This window comes from Acanthopagrus latus, chromosome 23 (genome assembly GCF_904848185.1).
Source record: "Acanthopagrus latus isolate v.2019 chromosome 23, fAcaLat1.1, whole genome shotgun sequence".
Taxonomy (NCBI): Eukaryota; Metazoa; Chordata; class Actinopteri; order Spariformes; family Sparidae; genus Acanthopagrus; species Acanthopagrus latus.
In genome coordinates this window covers 11425683-11448023 of record NC_051061.1, presented here as the reverse complement: position 1 = coordinate 11448023, position 22341 = coordinate 11425683, and the positions used below count along the sequence as shown (strand labels likewise).

The 22341-nt window shown below is 39.5% G+C and overlaps 1 protein-coding gene and 1 long non-coding RNA gene across 6 annotated transcripts in view; one reads left to right on the top strand and one right to left on the bottom strand.

The window, feature by feature from the left end:
- Positions 1-22341, top strand: part of LOC119013378 (septin-9-like) — an 83549-nt gene that overhangs the window by 50498 nt on the left and 10710 nt on the right. Inside the window, exon 1 of one of the 5 annotated variants that reach the window (XM_037087845.1) lies at positions 12370-12466. The exons of the other annotated variants lie outside the window; for them this stretch is intronic. The gene's annotated coding sequence lies outside the window, so the exon portion shown is untranslated. Of the gene's footprint in view, positions 1-12369; positions 12467-22341 lie in introns of those variants that run through there. 5 annotated transcript variants of the gene reach the window in all.
- Positions 155-2451, bottom strand: LOC119013382. The gene is made up of 2 exons (XR_005072736.1): positions 2379-2451; positions 155-1885 (listed from the first exon to the last, which is right to left on the bottom strand). It is a non-coding gene; the product is annotated as an uncharacterized LOC119013382 (long non-coding RNA).

Here is a 22341-nt window from a genome sequence, read left to right as displayed (position 1 = left end):
AAACTGAAACAGCTCTGCTAATGGAAACAGGGAAGTTCAATAATATAGCTGATAGATGAAACTTGATTCTGTAATATCCTGGGTCTGACCAATGCAAGATAGTTTATTGAAACACATCATTCTTAGCACTACAGAAAGACTACACAAAAATAAATGAAGTATATTCTGGTTTTATTTAAAGCATTACATAATCAAGGCAGGTTGTCCATATCAGACCACAAAGCTTCTCCTTCGATTTATTTTATCCATCAGATCAAGTACATTCTCTTCATCTCTATCAGACACAGGATGAAATAGTGAGTCACTACTGTTGGATTAGATATGGTTAAATGGATGAAACATGAAGCTTTACCATACCAGAGCAGTAGACTATAATAACAATTAAAATACTTTTGCTCAGCTAACATACTCTTGTAATAAAGACGAATTTCTGCAATATTTAAGAAAAAAGCTGCTATTTTTAACAGTAATACTGAAAATATAATGTGTCATCATGGTTGTGATCTTTTTTTATGTTATTGTGGTTTTTCCAGACATTTTCCAGAAAGTGATTTTACGAGGTCACAGTGACTTTGACCTTTTGGCCACCTGAATCTAATCAGTGCGTCCTTTAGTGGATGCTTCTGTCACATTTGAAGAAATGTATGAAAAAAAAGAGAATGGGACAGATGAACAGAACTATTGTTATTATAAAAATTGTAAATAAGTCATCTAAAGATGGTGTTATATTCACTCTGGATTTGTTTGGATCCAGAAACTGTTTCAGGTTGGATTTTTTTTACGTGCGTTTTATTTTTCAGTGGAACTATTCAGTGTCTATCGAGGTTTTCGAGTACAAATGTTTCATTACCATTGTTTCCTTTTTCAGTTTAGAATTTGTTTTTAATGGCAAAATAGTAATTGTAAATAAGACACATCCTTGGTTCCTTATGTAACTGCCTGATTCGCTGTTCCCAATAACAGGTCATGCTGGTTTCATGGCTCTTATTATCCTTGTAAAACAACAGCAGCACACCTTGGTTTGGACAAATCTAGAAACACTGGTCTCCCTTCTTCTCATCTCTTATAAAAAATAGAAATAAAATACATTGATAAAATAAATATACAGCAGATCAGCAAAACATCAACACAATCATTTTGTCGCTTTTGTGGTTTGTTGTTGTTTTCTGGTTTGTTGTTGCTTTGGTTTGAGGAGTGCTTCTGATTGCTATTGCTATTGATCACAATAAACAAGAATAGTCCAAGGCAAGCGAGGTTACCCCATGTGTGTCTGATGTGGGCATCATCAGCGTTGATTCTAAAGCGGTTGCTGAGGCTCAACAGTGGCCATTGGCCATCTCTCACAGAAAACTCTCTGATCTGTCTTAAAAGATTAACGGTGATCTGGTAGGTATGATCTGGATCATAAAGTGTCCCCTGATACTCAGAAGTGTCATAATGCTGTGTGATGTACACTTGGTCTATCCTCTGCCCCCGGACTCTAATTATGATCCTGTCCATGTTTTCTCCCTCGTACTCCATTGGGGGATTGACAACGTAATCTGGAAGTTGAAAAGACGTGTCTTGATAGAGATTGCCAACAGTGTAGTACCGGAATCCTTGAGGCAGGGGGTCCAACAGTCCTTCATAGTTGCCGTAATGATGTGAGCCATAATCTCCACTATTTGGGTCAAATGTCAGCCGCATGACATTGTTATGGTTGATGTCAACTACGTTGGCAAACCAGTGAAGCAGCATAAGACTGTGCTTGGGCACTGATTGGCCAAAGTTGATTTTCTTCAAGTCATTGATTGAATTGAGCTTTTTGTGTGCAGCTGACACAGAGGTCAGAAAAAGGAGCAGAGCAACACAGCAACTGGTGACTCTTCCTGACATCTTCAACATCCTGTACAAATATTGAAAAAGTTATCCAGATGCATTTAATGATAATTATAACTATGATGAATAGGTCATTTTAACACCTAGAGTAGGCTGACAATTCTTAACATGTTTTTTTTAAAACAATAGACAGACCACTATATTTAAAAACAAACACAGGTTTTTCATCTTCTTTTTAAGAGAGACCTAACACCAGTGCAAGAAAGAGCGGGGCCAAACCTCACGGTCCTCGTTCTGTACAAAGATGCATGCCAAAGTTTTTCCTAAGTTAATAAGAGGCTTTAGCAGCTTGAGTTAATCTATTCAACTGACAACCTTCCAAAGTTAGTATTTTCAGCAGCCCACATTCTCTTTTAGTAGATCCACAGACATCGTTGGAGGGATAGCAACACAAACAGGAGAGAACTCTCACAAAGAACACAAGTTATATGCTTGATTTATCATGTGAAATAGTGTCACAGTATATCAAAAGGTAGTAAACATAAAATAGGAGGACTCACCTGGGTCTGCTGTTGTGAAGTATGTGGTGCGTTTGAGCTGATCCCTGTTTTTGCGGGTGAGCAGGCAGTTATTATTTCCATGTAAATGAAACTTCAACAGAGCAGGAAGTTGGGTAATACAGCTGTTTTGACAAAACCTATGTCTGTATTCAAGACGAGAGAAGTAGTTGTCCCTGTCAGTGTTTGTTAGGGTTTACCAGCCACATGCCTGTAGAAATGCAAAAAGCTGATTTGTTTTTATTATTTTATAATGTATAATTTATTTTTAGTGGAATATTTCGGTAAAGACAAGAGTAATTCTGTGAGTCGTCTGGTAACCTGGTAGTCATCAGGTTTAGGACAAAATATTCTCTGAAGGTCAAATTTTGACACTAAGTGTATTCATCCTACTGCTTAGGCAGTACAATGAAATTTAAGCAAATGCTTGGCTTATTGTTTGCCTTTTAGCACATATAAATTCTAAATTGCATCACATGCATGTACAGACCAAAAACTAGTTTGTGCAGGTCCAGGTTTGACAGTGTTTCCTCTGCAGTGCAGGGTGAGAAACAGGGAGATTTATACTGGTGCATATTGATAATACAAAAATAAATACTGACTTTTCATTTTTGTTTTATCACTGATGAAGTTCAAATTGTAGTGCATTTTTTTATAGGCAGCATTTTTATACCTTTTTTCACTGCTTTTCTATATTCCAATTTTTATTGTAGTGTTGTTGCGATTTCCATGTAAGATCATTGTTCAAAATGTACTTATCTTATTTACTATGAATGTCTTATTTGATAGTAAAGTTTATGTTCTGCTGCAAAATGTCCTGCCCCAGTATATGTATCTGTTACAACTCTTATTCACCACATTTGAGGGATCAATGCCTGAAAGTGTTGTGAAATATAGGCAGGTATATTATTGTCAGATTTGTATCATTTGTTCTCTTTAATGCCAATATTAGCCTGAAATATGTGGTGAATTTGGTATTTTTCCTTTATTGGATATAGAGTAGATTTTGCCAGAAATCCTAGGTTGAGAGATACTAGAATGACTGCAACATTACCTGTTGTAGGATTCGACCAGTGGGTCACCAGAACACCCCTTTTGAAGTTAGTACTGAATATTTCCATTCCATAAGGGATAATATTTTTATCCTTTTTAAAAGTTCTTCGTACAAATCATGGTGCAAAATTGTTGGAATAATCGTATTTGTCTTTTGAAGAGTAATACCTTTATTACTACGTCACAAAATGCCAGTTCAACAATTGTCAAAATACAGTGTAATCAGTTAATTGACAGTTCAGTCTTTTGTTCATCCATTTTTTTCAAACTTCTAAAAGCACTGAAATGGATCTGATTGACCTGTTATAATTATAATAAACATTCACAATTTTCATCACAACAGAAAGTTTATAAAACTATAAGCTAAGTAAGATACTGTTTCATTTATCCTTTTAGACCAATCTAAGTTATCTTCATCTCTATCAGACACAGGACATATGAGCTGTGAAATGCTGCTATTAGACTAGACATCGTCTCATCCATGAAGCCCAGAGCTTTACTACCATGTTATAACAGTGCATCATCAGAGACAATACAGCTAAGTTTACTCAGTTACCATACTTTTGTAGAAGCGGAACAGGGTTTTTCATTCTTTCCATCATAGTGCCGTAACATTTAAAACTGACATCCTTTTTTTTTCATTTCTCAACCCTTACAACACACTGTACTACTGAGCCTATACCCCAATTTTTACTGAACAATATACACAAAAAAGCTAAGATCTAATAAAATAAATAAAATAAAATGTGGTGGCAAAACTAAGCATACAACAGAACAGCCCTTGGGCTTTTTTCAGGATAGATGAGGTTTTAAAAGTCTGAATCTGTTTCCAGTTGAAAGAGGTACAATTGTTTTGTGGACATAAGTCTTGGTTTGGACAACATCTAGGAGAATTGCCCTAAATCATTTTTTGCCATCTTTTACAAAGAGAAGATGACAAATTACAATAACTAAAAGAAACCAAAGGATGAGGGTCTGGACAGTATGATCAGTCTGACCACCATGGCGTGACCAACGTGGCATGGATTTGCGTTGCTGTGTGGAGGACTTTTCCTCCATTACAATAAACAACAACAGTCCGAGGCAAGCTAGGTCACCCCATGTGTGTCTGATGTGACTTAACTGGAAATCATCAGCGTTTCTTCCAAAGCAGTCTCTGAGTTGCCAAAGTGGCATTTGGTTTTCTCCCACAGAAAAGTTTCTGATTTGTCTTAAGAGGTTAGTAGTGACCTGGTAGGTATGTTCTGGATCATAATGCTCTGTGATGTACACTCGGTCTATCCTCTGTGAAGCCTCTCGTCCTGTGTTGTGCTTCCAGACTCTAACTATGATCCTGTCCTTGTTTCTCCCCACATAGTCCCTTGGGGGTTTGACAACATAATCTGGAAGTTTCACTGACAAATCTTGACTCAGCTTGCCAACAGTGTAGTACTGGTATCCTCGAGGCAGTGGTTCCAACAGTCCCTGATAGTTGCCATAATGATGAGAGCCATAATCTTTGTTTGGGTCAAATGTCAACCCGATGACATCATCACTGTTTATCAACTGCATTGGCAAACCAGTGGAGCAGTATAAGACTGTGCTTAGACACAGTATGGCCAAAGTCAATTTCCCTCAAATCCTTGATTGAATTGAGCCTCTGTACAGTTGGGGTCATCATTCTGCATAGATATTTAAAAAACGTTATTGCTCATGTCATTCATTCATACATTCTGCTGAGAATCTGAAAATTGTCTTATTTCCTTTGTCATTTTCAATTTCATCTTTACAGGACGTTCCTTTTATTTGGTGCATTTTGAATCTTAAACTTCACTTAAAACATTTACTCAGTTTTCTTTTTCAAATTATCATTTTACCTTTAAATGTCATTTTTCTTATGGTTAATTTCACCATGATTATTATGTACACACACTGATATTTATAGCTTAACAATTAACAGGCCAATGGTAACTTTTAATCATTAATCTATGTATGTAGCCAATAGTTAACCCCATAAGATATTCTGTGTCTGTGCATGCAGGCTGACAGAGCTGCCTCTCTAGAGTTAGTCTTTTGAGGAAGTTCACTCTGTGTCAGCACAGTGTTTTCTTGTTGAGTTTGTGTGGGATAGTTACACAAAAGACAGAGATCACAAAGAAGACTTCATTTAAATGTTTTACCAATCACGTGACATAATGTAAGGGTAAATCCAAAACTAGTGGTTATCAAAAAAGATATCTCACCTGCGTTCTGTCAGCTACCGTCAAGTATGTGATCTGCGTGTTTACGTGAGTGCAGGCAGTTACCACGAAACTGCTGCAACAAGCAGTGCTGGTGGTTCCAGGGTGAGTGATAGTGCATGTGTTTGGATAGACTTTCCTCTTTACTCATTTCCCCGTATCGGACAAATGCAGTAGATTGTGCCAAGCTTCATGGGTTTAGAGATGAGGCTGACCTGCAACTGTAGATGTCCAGTTGGATTTAAAGGACCTAGTGGATTTTGACCACTGGGTCAACAGGAAGGCCACTGTCTGGTTTGTTTTTTAAAGTTGATACTGATCCATACAATATTTCACCATTCATAAAGGGCTATATTTTTATCTACTTATATTAGTGCAATAATGGTGTTAGAAAAAAAGACAGGACTTGTTTTGAAAACCCCAACTACAAAACATATGAGAACATTACTTTTCACAGATACCAGGTCAGCAGTTGTCAGAATACACCCATCAGCCACAACGTTAAAAACAGGGGAAGTGAGGGAAATTAATCATCTTGTGAAATATGCAAAGCTCTGCTTGGAAACCTTGTCCAACCGTGTCCCCCTTTTTTTCTCTTAGAAAAATAACAACACTGACATGAGTCTGAATGATGCATTTTAGTTTCACACAATTTTCAACACAACAGAAAGAATACAAACAATATTTGATGCTAAAACATTATCTGTGAGGGCTGTCCCACTCGTCTCTTTTGTTAATCCATCAGAGCCATTTTCATTCTCTTTATCTTTATCAGACACAGAATGAGCTGTGAGTCAGTATTAGATTTGACATTATAGAATAAGGAAGCTTGGAGCTTAATTACCATGCCAGAGCAGTGCATTATCATAAAATACAAAACATTTTGCAGTTCCAGTACTTGTTTTAATAAAGACAAACTTCTCCTGTCATTCATAAAATGCAATCATGTAAAAGGAGCTATAACGCTTAAAATGTCCAGATCTGGTCTTGGCGAAACACAACCCCTTGGTAAAATGTCTAATTTGTCATCCTGTTTTTGATCTTTTGTGATGTTTCTGTAAATTTTACAGGCAGATAAAAATCCATCCAAGTGTTCAGTGTTATTTACAGCAATTGTCTTAAATAATGCCACATTGGTCAAATTCTGAAAGTTGAAGAACATATTAAACCACCCTATTTTACTGATTGCTGATTTATATTATCTGGTCCTGAAGTCTGAATAAAATTTAATGACTGACTGGATAGGACTGAATCCCTGAACACTCTTAGCCCTTTTTAACACACCATTTGAGATGGGTGATCTAAAGTATTTGGTTTCTTGTCACATGTTAGACTGAGGCTTTATCTCAATCTTTTATTGAACATAGTCAAAAAGCTAATGAAGCACACAAGTATAATGACAACACAAAACAAACAACACTGCGCCCCCCTATCAACGGAGGGTTCAGAGTTGTACTGACTGCCTGAATCTCTGATCCTGCTGGCTCCACCATCACCCCAAAGATTTTGTCTGTTTTCTGATCTGCTTTGTTCATTATAGATGTACCTTTCCTGGACAATGAACAAGAACAGTCCCAGGCAAGCAAGGTTGCCCCACCTGATTCTGATGTTGAATTCATCAGCATTGCTTCTAAAGTGGTTTCTTAGGCTCAACAGTGACCATTGGCCATCTCTCACAGAAAAGTATCTGATCTGTTTTAAGAGATTAACGGTGATCTGGTAGGTATGATCTGGATCATAAAGTGTCCCCTGATACTCAGAAGTGTCATAATGCTGTGTGATGTACACTTGGTCTATCCTTTGCCCCCGGACTCTAATTATGATCCTGTCCCTGTTTTCTCCCACATACTCCATTGGGGGATGGACAACATAATCTGGAAGTTGCTCAGATGTGGCTTGATTGAGATTGCCAACAGTGTAGTACCGGAATCCTTGAGGCAGTTGGTCCAACAGTCCCTCATAGTTACCGTAATGATGTGAGCCATAATCTCCACTATTTGGGTCAAATGTCAGCCGCATGACATTGTTATAGTCGATGTCAACTATGTTGGCAAACCAGTGGAGCAGCATAAGACTGTGCTTGGGCACAGATGGGCCAAAGTTGATTTTCTTCAAGTCTTCGATTGAATTGAGCCTTTGTACAGCTGACACAGAGGTCAGGACAAGAAGCAGAGCTACGCAGCAACTAGTGACTCTTCCTGACATCTTCTTCATCCTGTATAAATATTGAAAAACTTAATGCCCATATCATATATCCATACTGTACATTCTTAGAATCCACATTATTTGTTTGTATGTGCTAAAATGTATTCAAAAATCATCTGAAGTTGAGGAGTTAGCAGCCTGTGTTCATACTATAGAGGATTTGTCAGTTGCTGTTTGAAAACACACCATTCAGAGTAGCAGTAAGGTCTCCTGAAGAGAGACGGTTGTTTGTGGAATCCTGCATAGTATTTAATCTATCAAGTGAAAATCTTATAGTTGGTATTTTATTAAAAAACTGCTTCATACTGAATCCTTGAGGTAAATTCTTCACCAATAATATGAAACACTTTCATTGTAAATCAAGAAATTAAGAGAGCTCACCTGCATTAGTGCCGCCGTTGGATATCTGATCTGTTTGGTCTGATGTGTGTATTTGAATGGGTAGGCGTAACTCTTTTATTGTTTCCCAGGAAATGAAACTAGCAACTAGAATTTATGGTGACTACAGGAAGTTTTATTCTACTCTATGATACGAACTTTACTTCTGTATTCAAGAGACTAAAAAGAGTATTCTATTTCAGTGTTTGTTGGGGTTTACCAGCACATGTGCCTGTGCCTGTAGGATTATTATGTTAAAATATGTTTTTTGTTTTTTCTATTATGTGTAGTTTTTAATGGAACAAATCTGAAAAGAGAGGATTAATACTGTGAGTCATCTGGGAATCATATGACCAGGGTTAGGACACTTGTTTCTGCAGGTCCATGTTTGTGCAGGTGGTGTATCCTTTGGACCACAAAGAGATTTGTTCTAGTGCCTTGCTTATTATTAAACTTATTCACTAATCAGTGATCAGTTTGTAATTGCAGTACATACCTGCTTTTATCGCTGCTCTTTTATTATGTTTTCATTGGAGTGTTGTATAATATTCATTTTAGATATTTTTCTCCAGTGTAAATATGTAGCAGGGTACGAGTTAAACAGCTCAACTCTTTATGTTCCTCTTGTGATTATATGTAAAAGAAATAATAGTTAAATTTAAGATAGTGTTTTGAGTTTTATTGCCCATGTTCAGCAGCCTGGACTGCTGCAACTCTACCAGCAGCCAGCAGGAGATGCTGTCACACAGGTAGATGGTCTCACACACCTGGAGAGTCTCATTTTTGGAGCTTTAAAAGGTTTTGCCATACTGCCTTTAAAGTCCATACCAGTTTACATTTAAAGAATCAACAAATATCAGAGCAGCCTTCTAAATCTGTTTGTATACATACTACAGCATATGGCACAGTTCAGTGAGATGGGCCACTGTGAGGCCAAAGAAGCTGGTTTCAGTGTTTGTTTTTTTGTTGACTATAAATGATTTGAACCAGAGAAGTACTTCCGTTCTTCCCAGAGAAGTGGATTCATGTGACACCTCCAATAACACACAAACACACACACACACACACACACACACACACCGACACTGATGTATTCCCTTCGGAAAAGGCAGAAAGCGAGTCCACACAAAGGAAACATTTAGTTTCTCTGTGGTCACCACCCACATCTTTCACATGGGCAGCACAAGAGCATCATGCAAACGATTCTGGATAGGAATACTCTCATAATTGTTTTTCATTTCCTTTTAGAAATGTCAACATGTACTGTTCAACAGTGCAGCTACAGATACTGATAATTCATTAAAATTCATTGTCATGTTTTTTCATATCGGAAATGAATTACTTTTTTGTTCCACTGCAGAATTGAAACTGAAACTCCATCCATTCATCCTCCCAAAGCACTACAGCCCACAGTCTGCTAATTAAGCAAACTCTTTGGCCACAAGATGTCCCCACATGTTCCCTCTGATACAGTTATGCTCACAAATGTTAGTGGCATGCACTTTACTCTGCACATTTGCTGCATTTAACTTAATGCACCCAGTGAGTGCTGCTACTTCTATCCATCGTGTTTCTGTGTTATAAAAGACCTTGGACAGCTGTGAGGAACGCTGTCGGGGTCAGCCAGGCAGCACTATGCTCCAACTGCCAATAGATGACATCATATTGGCGAAGCGCTGCCGAGAAACATCAGCAACTGCCATTGGCTTTCTGTCACTAAATCCCCCTTCTCCTCAAAATGATCTTTTTATCTGACATGGCCATGTCCCCAGCAGGGCAGAAACTCTGTAAGAAAGGAGTACACGCCAAGTTATGTCAGATCAAACAAATGACGGTTGGCTCAGTCTGCACTTATGAAGTGCACACTCAGGAGACTTTTAAGACGATTGTTTACAGTGGAGAGAATGGAAATCATTTTTAATTGTACAAAATGTTCTTTTTAAACCTGTTAACATCTGTAAAATCAGGCGTCAGCTTAAGTTGTATTTATAGCTCCTACAATGACCTGGGGTATGCTGGGTGTCAGTGGTGACTCGGAACCGTAAGGGAAATTTATTTAACTGGTTCTATTCCATTTTACACACCTGATTTTGAACTATGCAGACTTTGGAATCTGAAAAGTTTAATCCCTGCTGGAACAAAAAAGATCTCAACTTGACTTGACGTGTCAGCCAAGTGGATGGGTACACTTTACAATCATAAGTCTTTGAAATAAGACTGCACCTAATGCTACAGACTGAATTTCATTTTAACATGTTTTGCATTGAGGGCAAAGAACATCTTGCATGTTTATGTTCAATAAAATTTCTTTCCCTCCCTTTCAGTTCACCAAAATGTGCCCTGTTGCTCTATCATTGTAAAAATGTATGTTACGGGTTAACAAAGTGGTTGTGTAATATCCTCCTATGGTCATGTCTGCATCATCATAGATTTGTAAAATCCACAGACCAATAGATGCTTCCCCAGTGGGCTGTGCTGTTAAGCACACACAAATGGAGCTGAGGTGGTGCATGAACCAGCAAACTCACTCGTGTAGCTTCTAAACCCTCTGGTAACCCCTGTTGGCTCTATATCAATTTGAGCATCTCCAGTTGAAGCACCAAGTTTTTATTGGGGGTGATAAAGAGTTTCAGAGAGGGAGAAATGTAAAGAGAGAAGGCGACGACCAACTGGTTTTAAGACAGGGGGGCCCTCTGCTTGGGAAAATGTCCCATTTCCCACATTGTAAAACAAGAGTACAACAGGAGTTTATTTTAACTCCTTATTTGGTAAGACCTGGTTTTGATTGCACTATCTTTGTTTGTGTGTTGAGGGGGGTTTTTTTCTTCTTTTTTTTTTTTTTTTGCATCTTGTGTGCTTTATATACTGTGTGGTGGTATAGTGCAGAATTTTTAAGGCCCATGACATTGCTTCAGATTGGTTAGATTGACTAATATAAATTCTGCAGCGGGGTAGCAGCCATTCACCACTGAGGTGCCAGCGCGTGCTGAGAAAAGGTTTATCTTGGCAGCTAATCCAGCGCAATGAAATGAAACAAATCAGCCTGTTATGCCTGTTTTTTCAGAAACATGACTCGTCATCTGGAGGAATGCAGGTGCTGCCCTATGTGTGTGTGTGTGTGTGTGTGTCTGCTCATGTGGCCGTAAGGTTACACTCAAGCCCCTGCACTGGTATATAATTACACTTCCTGCAAGGCTGGAGACAGCTGTTTCCTCTCCTCTTTAATCACACAAATATACATGCCCCACAAGAATAGTAATCAGCCAAAGTAATTGGTTCACTCTCAGGTTTGAAAATATAAGAGTTCTACTATCCTTTAACTGCCACCCTTCTGCTAAAAACATCATAGATTAATGTTTGAAAAGTACTTTTATGTTCTGCTCTGTTGTGCTAATGACTGCATCCTCAAATGATGTTGTGTGATCTTCATATTTGACGATAGTATTTTTTGTGTTAATAAAATATTTTTTTCATGATGCTAGTTAATGAAATGCGTGTTTATTGTTGATGGGAAATGCCAAAAAGATTTCAGTACAGTGGTTTTGAAATTATGCAACACTGAATCTCCATACCCCTGACATAGGAATGTCAGGTAGAGAGTCCGTATTTTCCAAAACTTTGACCCCTGATTCATGGATGCTGAAGTGTTGTGCACTAAAGTGTATGTTTTTATCTTGAAAGCTAAAGGTAAAGTTGAGTAGAGCAGCAACAGATAGGATGGCAAAGGGAATCTTAGTAGTTTGATGTGTCTGAGGTCTGTGTGAGAGGAATGAGAGGGATGTGATGAATGCAGAGCCTGAGGAGCAGATGAGAGGGTCAGGGCAGGTAATTGAGGTTGTAAATTATCCTAGGAGCGTAGGAGAGGGACATACAGCTGCCCAAGGGTTGCAGTGGGCCTTAGCTGAGATATATTCACACAGCCTCTGCCTTTTCTCTTGCACACCTTAAGTGTTGTTTAAACTGTACTTTTTCATAGATTAAGGCTAAAGTCCCCTGCTAAAATTTGCCTTTCGTGCATACAGGTTGGCTCTTTATTTAGCTTTGTTGTAACAGGAGGGGGGGATGTTAGAAGGAAGTGGGCGTGTCTTGTTGCCTTGTATGCAGAGTCACATGACAAGCATGGGAGGGAGGGGCAGGCAGGGAGCTTCCAGAGCCACAGCAGAGTTTGGCCTCTCACTGGAGCGCTGCACTTTGGCAGGGGACGACTCATACACACATACACACACTTCACACACGGTGAGTGTTTTGCATGCCGGGCAAGAGAGTGTGTGTGCGTGGGTGCATATGTGTGTAATGTGTGCGTTTGGGAGAAAGAAGTTGAAAGAAGAGGGAGTAAATGTTTTTTTGCTTTGTCGTAGTCCTCCTTTCGTGTGTGCATGTTCCTCCTCTTCCCTGGAAGAAGAGATTTGATCATCTGTTGTTTCCACATACTTGATAAATATCTCTGCGTGCCTTTCATACTTAACTTAGGAGCACAGCTGTTTATGTATGTCAAAGTGTTGTTTTTAGGAGTTCACTTTTAAGCTTAATATGCTGACATTTATAGTGGCTGTGTTGATACATCAGGAAAAATGGGTTTGGAGTTCAGCTTTTGCAGAGAAGCTGATTCGTTTCTGCACTCAAGCTTAGCATGTTTTCCATTTGTGTGTTTGTGTGTACGTGCTTGTGCATAATTATTATTGTTCATGTTTTACGTTCCCTGTCTTTCGTTGGCAAGTTTTGTAATCAATCTGCCTCTACATAACATATGCGCTGCTCAGATTCAGTCTTCTGCTTTTTTCATGTTTCCTCCCTCCTCACATAGTCCACTGTGATCTATTACCCAATCATGCAGCGAGCACTCAGAAGTGGAAGGTTAGCTCCACACATGTGGTTAGTAGGCTCCACAGACTGCTGTCGGGAATTATTTAGTTGAAGTTCTGTTTGGAAAGTTCAGTGAAGGAATCCTCTAAGCTAATGGTAATCGATGGAAACTCATCCATATTCCTTTGCAGTGGGAAACCCTATGTATCATATTTTGACCAAAATTGAAGGATATCCTCTCTTTTTGTGGTGATTGAGCTGTTTTGTTCATCCCATACATCTTATGTTTCTCTGTCATGTTTATTTTTTCACTGTGGCTTGTCCATCTATGTTTAAATGAGAAAGTGATAGTGTGAGCTCTTTGCTAACTGGCTGATGTGGCAGCCGTTAGAAGAAAGCCCTCACCCTTTACCATTCACACAGACTTTGTTGTCCAGAGTTGACCGAAGGGAATACAAGGCATTGCTCTCTGATGATATCAAGCTGATGGAAAACAGCAACCGCCCTTCACCTTTTTAGAGAGTCACCCGCCTCTGTTTTGCCTCACAAGCGTGCACACACGTACACACACTTTGACACACACAGCTGTTGAAAGGAGCTCTGTTGTGGCCCCTGTGCATTGGCAGGCGAGAACAGACGGTGGCCTTTCACCAGTGTTTGATGGGATGCTGAAAAGGTCACCATTACCTTTGTGTGTCTGTCTATGTTGTGAGTCAGCCAGTATGGCAGAGCAGTAAGATTATGTATCTGTTGTGGAATTCAGCATCCCGGCTTTGAAATGCAAAATATTTCATGAATGTACCCGGAGCTCTGAAATGTAAAATTGATAAGGTGTCTTTTCTTTGTAGCAAGACATGACTTACATTCTCAGAAAAGCAAGTTTGTGTTTTCTAGTGTGTAGAAGTGCATGGTCATTGTCTTCATTATCAGAAAAATGTGTAAACATGAGGCATAAGATGTAGTTTTAGTTATATTCAGTAATATATCAAATATAGATCAGCTGTAACTCATTATGTACTATGATGTATTAACAACAATAACTAACTAACTAACTGCTAACTATTTTGAATGTATGGCTTTGGATTTCATACAGTCAGATCGTAAAAGATGAGACTAGAATTAAAAAGGAATAACAATTAGTCAACCATCGGCGCAGATATCCATGTTAAACTCATATTGGGACCTAGAAAATGATCACAGGCAGTAGCTGGATCTTCTGATGGATTTGTCTGTTAATGTACTCTTGAGCTTTGTATGTGGGTCAGTCACAGTCCATAAATACTGCTCCTGAGGCCTGGAAAGGACCAGTGCGACAGGCTTTATATCACATAGATTGTGGAGCTAGTCAAGAGAGCCAAAGGATGCCTTGTGCTGATTGTGTTGATGGAATGATGGGCGTGTGTTTGTGCACGCTCACAGCAACATTTTATGAGTGGTCTCAAGCCTCTCATCCATGAGTCAATGCATCTCTCCCTTTGCCTGTGATAGGGAAAGGAAATGGTTCCTAAATGACACTACTCATAACAAGAGAAGGCAGACTTCTCTAGAGCTAAAATCTCCAAAATTCAGCAACTCACACCAAATCACCTAGACTGACAAATAACACAACAGATAAGATGGAAAAAAAAAATGCTTGATTGATTGATTTTGCACGCATTTTGTTTTATGAGTTTGACTTCTTCTGATTGCTGTGCCTGGTGTGAAGTATGTGTGAGAACAGAGGTCAGATTCCTGAGCCCCCTGTTGACCCAAGTTCGCTGTCAGCCAACCATTTCACTGATACACTTTGACCTGTGCACTTAGATAAAAAAAAACTACACTGGCTGGCTACCTTCGCCTGGCTAATGACTCCCGTCAGTGAGCAGCTAGCAGATAATAGCTAGCTAACTTATTATTCTCCCTCTTTGCCAGGAAATTAGCATCAGAAAATTGGCAACTTCCTGATTCATTTAACTTTTGTGTAAACACACTTGGGGGTTAATGTGTGGCAGTCGCTTTGGCCCAGAATATTGCTTAAAAATGCTGTCTGCAGTGACACTTATGTGAAGAATGTAGTGTTGCTGTGGAATTGCTTTCCTTAAATGTAGATGTTCAGTTAGAAATTAAATAAATAAGCCACACATTGGACCATAAGGTTATGCATTCTTGTTTATCATGATAAACTGACTCAGCTGAGCAAAAAACACTTTGTTGCAGTTGCAGGACTCATTTTTTTCTTGTGAGCTGCTTCGTGTCAGTGCAAAGTTGAACAGCCTAGAAAGACAACAGCTCTCTTGTGCACCACCACAGTGTGGAGACTGAACACATTCCTCTGGCAGTCTAGACAAACCTGTGGGCTTCTACTGTCATTACTGCAATTTACTTACATTTCTCAACTGGCTGCGAAGGAGCACTAGCTGCTGAAGCTTAATGCACTGACATGAATGCAAGTTGTAGATTTGGCATACCGTGACTGTTGTGAAGACGGACTGAAGCATTGGTTGTAACTCTGTGGAAGTGACGGGGCGTTATCAAGCACCTCTACAAACATGAATATACATTTCTGGATTGTGCACACAAGACATACATTGCACATTTAATGAATAGACGAAAGCATGAACTGATCTGACACCAGATGGATGCACACACAAACACCCAAACACACACACACACACACACACACAGTGTCTAGTGCCAGGTGACACGATTAGAGAGTTGGACCCTGCAGGGGTCAGAGGGCAGATTTCCCCAGAGATCTGAATGATGAGGACTCTGGGAACCAGGCTTTGCTGCACAAACACTCCAATTTCCCAGTTTTATTAAGGGATTCACTGTCAGAGGGTGGGAAAAAGTGTCCTGGTGTGTGTGCATGGGTGTTTATGTCCATCTCCTGGGTCTGTCCCAAACCCATGTGGTCTGGAGTATCTAATTGATTCTGTGCTGGAGGGCTGCTTGGAAACCCAAATGCAATGTAATTTCATGGCCACATGCACTTTGTTCTCTCTTTGCAAATGTTTCAGTTGTGTTTGAGTAATATTCTCCTTTTGGGGAAAATCAACTGGAAAAAATAAGCTCGAGATCCTCTGGAAGGGCCTCACAGGAACGTTTTTGATTTTATCGCATCACATACAGTTTGCAGCAGCCCACACACTTCTGAAGAAGCATCTAGGTCACAATCAAATCAAATGTAGCCATGTTAAGATGAGACCTGACAACAAACCTCCTTTGTCCTGTCAGGGAATGTAAATAAGGGAGAAGTGGAGCAGATGGTTTCAAAGAGTGCTCCATGAAAAGATTTTAGACAGGAAAAGAGATGCAAAAGACCTATTTAGTGAATCAGTCCACTAACGTGTGTTGCTTTCAAGCTGCTTGCCCACTTGGATGTACTGTGCATAGTGAAAGATATTTGTTATGCTCAGCCACAGAAACTTCACTTTCAAAGTGACTGTTTATATTTTGCATGATGAGTACTTACATTCCATTTATACTTAACAGTTCACAAGCACTGATGTTAAAGTTTCTGGCTAGCATTTTGCAACCTAAAAATATTATAAGGCCAAGTGATTTGTATTTCAACGTTTATGTTCATGGTTGCGAGAACTCTTGAAAAAATCTGGCATTGTGGTTTAATGGAACTAATACCATTGTGTATATTGGTATATGATAGTTATAATAATATGATAATAAGAGTTATCAAGATGACCCCTCTTGAATACTTATTTGTTTTAAGAGTGTTGTTCGATTTTTCTTTTCCAGCAGAGAAAAGAAAACATTATGCGATGGCTCATTAAAATAGAGAGTAGTTGGTACTTTCTGCATTGCACAGTCATAAAAGTGTCTAAATAAAGAGAAGGGAATTTGTAGAATCACTCAGTGAGTCACTCTTCTATGAACTTTTCCTGGTCCAAGTTTCCTGTCCATGTCTTTCTCTGGATTCCTCTCTAGTGATTCAGGTCAGTTTGTAGAGAAGGTCAAACCACTGGGTTGTCATACTGGGACTAACCTCAGTGCAATTCTTTTCCAACCTAAACTGGGACGTGACCCATGACCTGCACGCCACGCTGTCAAGATCAACACCCTGGACAGCTGAGGCAAGGCTCAGTGGTTTTGACCACATCTCCACTAAACATAGACGACACAGTCTCAGTGGTCTTCATAGTTCTTCGTAGTTTCAGTGCCTTGACATGTTTAGCTGCATTCACTGTATTTACATCCCTGTTTGGAGGCCTGTGTGTAGTTAGTGACGAATGGAAGTGGAATAAATCACTTTTTATTTTTCTCAAACTTTTTCCTCCTTGCCTCCTCCATTCCACACTCCTTCCTCTGCCCTGACCTCATCTTTTTTACCTCCCCCTACTCAATAGTCCTTTTCCTTTCCTGCTTCTCCTCTTAATCTCATGCTTATCCCCACAGTCCTGCCTTCTTCTTGACTTTATCTTTTCTTCCAACTTCGGATTTCTGCTCCTTTCCTCTCCTTGCTCTCAACTCTCTTCTCCCCTCCAAAATGCTTTGTGGTGTAGGAGACTGCTGGCCTTATTTACAAAAAACAAAGTAATTTGATACTGCTGGAAGCAAGAAAAAAAATTTTCTTTAGTGCCTGTAATTGAAAACAGGATCACAGTGAGCCCCATGAGTCACTTGCTGCTCTCCAATTTCTAAAATTAATTTTGCTTTCTTACAGACTCAAAGGAAATAGTGTCCATGCAATCGCCTAACTGGAGCTGATACAGGGGAAAACCTTTTTAGAAAGTAGATATTGCAATATTTCTCTTGAGCATAACAGACTCATGGCTAAATAAGTAAAATCAAATCAATCAAAATGAAAGCCCTAAAATACAGTACATATACATATATAGTTATTTTGTGTAATAAGGTCATCACTCAAATGGAGCTCATCTGCTTCATCAGGACTGTGTGTGTGAGACCTATCAGAGAGCGATGGACAAGTGAACAAACACATCAATGATCAGGCTTTGACTCATATTTTGCTTCAGTGTGACTGGTGAATAGAAGGCCATGACTCCATTCTTTGCGTTCATAGGCTCCTTAAAGCCAGTAAATAGAGCACAGTGAAAACAAAAAATAGAGAATACTGTTAAATTTAATTAGCATTCAATCATTGTAACTTTGACAGATAATTTTGCCTTTATGTAAGACTCCATGAAATGTCTTTATACAGTATTTGAAGCAACTTGCTTGCAAATACTGCATGCTTTACTTTTTATGAAGAGAAAGGAGATGTGCACTTAAAAAGAGGCAGAAGTTAGAAATTCAACTCCCTTAATGAAGCTTAATTAGTCTCAAATGCAGCACACATAAATAGCAGGGGCGTCACACTGTCTTGTATCTGCGCGTAGAAAAGCATGCTTGTGAGCGACACTCACAACTGCTCAGCCACAGACGGTGGTTGATTTCCCCCCCTCCTGTTCCCGTCTCCAATGAGACTCATAATTGCCTATCAATAAATAATGGCCGCGAGTTTGAGGAAAGAATGATTTGTTTTGTGCACCCCCACCACCCTATTTAGAATATTTAGAATATTTGCAACTAAGTTTCTTTGCCCCAAAAATGGTATGCAGGACAGACGAGTTGACATGGTTGTTTAGGTCACTAGTTAGGACGGACAGTCATTTCAAACATTGTGGCCATTGTAATATAATATTTGTTAAACTACTGCTAAAATATTGGAGCCAGATCAGTTGGCCTACAACCGAAATAAGATAAAGCGTTGCAAACCATGTTCATACCCAAACCAGATCATTCACATGAGAAAATCCACCATACATATTCAGTTACAAAATGTGGTGTGTTCTCATCTCTTTTTGACCTGGCATGAACCTGTAGTTTTCTCAGTCAGGCCAGTGTTTTGACTGGCATGTGTCTGGTAAGGTTGGGTTAGGTCCACCACCCAGACATTTTCTTGTGGAGGTCAAATTTCCTTTAACATTTATAGCGTCATGCTCCAAGCAGCTGTCTCTTGACACCTGTGTTTACGAGCTCGGAACCGTTATGGCTCTGCAGCACTTTGGCGGGACATCATGGAAGGGCTTAAAGAATGAATACCTCTGTGTGATAAATGATCAGTTTATCCAGATGTTTTACAATCGGCGACTCCGGAGTCCTTCAGCAGTCTGCTTTTATTCGCTGTCAAACAACAGAATGGTACGCTTCACTCACAGCTTGACATTCTTATACAAACATTGCTACACTGTGGGATCATGGTTTACTTAAATTGAAGACATTGGACTGAAAGTGTTTACTACCTGTGATGAAAGGGATTTATTTTCAATGTTAGGTTTCCCGCAGTAATAGTCTTGGACTTTTTGTTCCTTTTGTGTGTGTTGTGCATTTGCCAAGTCGTTTACGGTGTTTGACTCTCCATTGACTCGGGCCAAAGGGGCAGTGTGCTTTCATGAAGGACAGTTAACAATGCTCTGAGGAGTTTTTCTGCTTCTGTCTGGGAAACCAGCTAGTTAAGATGCAGGAGAGACAGACCTGAGGTCCAGGCCTTTTCCAACTTCACCAGGAGATTGATATGTGTTTGCTATTTGTTAAATATAGCAGACAGCTTCTTAACACAATAGATTAGAGTGGCATTGTTTTGGAGAATTCTGTATTCAAACAAGGAAATAGGCACTTATTTCAGAGCAAGACTTCACATGTAATACAGGTACTGCATTGGTCTCTATAAGATTGGTCTGTGTAAGATTATAAAATTGAAACACCGTTTTGTAATTACGGGCCTCGACCAAAAAAATCTCTCAGGAGCACGCTTCATTAGGTATTTTATCACTGATAAGGTAACAAGTTACATCCATTAACCCTAATCATTTCTACTTTTAAACCCACAGTAATATAAAAACAAGAGGTGTGGAACAGAATTAGAGTGGATTTTTAGGTTTTGAGACTCAAAAATAAGAATTCTACTGCACATCCATCTGGGTGACAAATATTTGTAGGACTGTAACAAGCAACTGTCCTTTTTTTGTGTGTGAAAAATAGTCAAAAATCCAAAGGTTTTTAGTTCAATATGAAAAGAAATGTCTTAAATCTTCACAATTGAGGAATGGAACCTTTGAATGATCAGGATTTTTTGTATAAATCTAATTGATTGACATAAACTCAATCTGAACCTATTTTGACAACTCTTAAAGCATATCTCTGGTATTATTTTATTTTAGCATTTTGCAGGTATAGCAGCTGTTGGATAGTATTTGAGGCTTCTGTTCAAGTGTCTGTCAGGCCAGTTCTTTTTATGTCCCTTCGCTTTGATGCTTTGCCGGCATCCTGCCTCAGGTAAGGCTCGGTTGTCACAGCCTTGCCTGTGAAGGTGTGCAAGCCCCAGGCCAACATCTCTGTTTAAAGCACATAGCTGTCGTATCAGAAAGAGAGAGAGAGGGAGAGAGAGAAGAATTGGCATGAGCAGTGGCAAATGGATGATTAAAAGAAACAAAGTGAGTGGGGTGGAAATAATGTGATTCTGGTGGTTTTTAGAAAAAGGACAATAAATGAAATTTTCAAGATAAAAGCCAGATGAGTGGGAAGGAAGAAGATGGTGAGTCAAACTGGAGAGACAATAGAAAACTAAGCAGTGGAGTGGAGAGGGGAAATTGATGACAAGAGAGGAAAGGGTGAGGTTCGGAGAAAAAGACATGAACAGAGGTAAGGGAATGTGGGAGGTTCAGAGGGAGAGGTGGAGGGCAGTAAGTCGCAGTAAGTTGCTGACTGACTGCTGGAACAGGATGGGGAAGTGGTGAAGGAGGCCAGGAGAGCTGCTTCCATAGGTGGGTCTCGATGACACATGTACACACACATGCACTCACGCACTCTCACACACACACACACACAATGGAGCACATTATAAAAGTAAACGTTGAATACAAACTTGTGTAGAGTTTCCACAGTAGTGTTATTCTTCACTGAATTTCTTCCATTAATCAGTGCAGTGCCAGTTTGAAGTGTATGTTGCCTGAGTGACAGGAGTGAACCAGCTCATTGTCTGGACTTTTTCTCCTCGTGGAGGCCAAGTGTTTGTAGAGTAAAATTTGTGCCTTAGCTGGACTCCAATAGCTGTTTAATTCTTGGCTGCCAGACCAGGCTGGTGTTGGTCTCTCTCTCTCTCTCTCTCTCTCTCTCTCTCTCTCTCCCTCTCCCTCTGTCTGTGTGTGTGTTCATGTTTTCATGTGCTTGTACATGGGTGCACCCCACAGGTCAGCTATGTGATCAAAAGGAGCATGCATGAAACTCAAGCATGTACTCTCCATTTGTGTCTGTGTGACCCAGGCCTGCTCTGTGAGTGGATCATGTTTCAGCCTCTGTTTCACTCTTGCATTAACAGGACAGTAACACTGCACTGAGGGAGGGAAAGGGAGGCCTCGTGAGGGGGACGCAGCTACATGAACTACTGTACATACAGACACAAACACACACACTGTGAATTCCTCACCTACGCTGACTTAACACATTGTTAAGCAGAGTTACAGCCACTTTCTGCTTGCACATTCATAACTGTTAACAGACCTGATTGAACATATTTAATGCTGAATATTTCTCTTACCGTTAGACATACATCGGATAGGCAATACACAGAAAGACGTGAAGATAATCATTATTAAATCAAACAAGGATAATCTCCTGCCAGGTGCGAAGTACTTTAATAATGCAGATTACATTTTCTTATATTTTTCTTTTGAGTCAAGCATGAGAACATGAGTCATCTGTGTTGACATGAGACCAGGCAGTGCCACTGTTTGAAGGTTTGTGGGTTGTTTGAAAACCAGGCTAAGACAGCTACACAGATTTATCAGCTGCTTCGGTTCCAAATCTTTAGCAGGTGGAACCAAAGTCCCAATGATTGGCAAGTTTGTCGATAGTGATCTTCATGGATCAAGACAATGCTGATATTTAAAGGAATAATTTTACTTTTTGAGAAAAACTCATTCCTTTTTTTGTGAGAATAAGACAAGAAAATTAATACTATCTTCATATTTTCAAGTATAAGGCTACAGCTAGCAGCAGGTTAGCTTAGCGACAGGACATAAGGGTAAACAGCTATCTTGCCTCTGTGTTAAGGTAACAAATGCATCCTCCAGCATTTCTCAGACTCATCATTTATGAACAAATTTTATCAAATTTGATTTACTAAAAAAGCATGAACGTGTAATTTAGCAGTTTCACAGGGTTTATGTTCCAGTTTATTTCGTAGCTAGGACCCGTAACAGCCTCCCTTTGGATGTTTTTGCGCTCAGTTATAGAATGGATTATACAGAGAAGATTTTTTTTTTTTCCTTGGGACATCCACTCTTTATGCTATTGAATCTACGCTCATC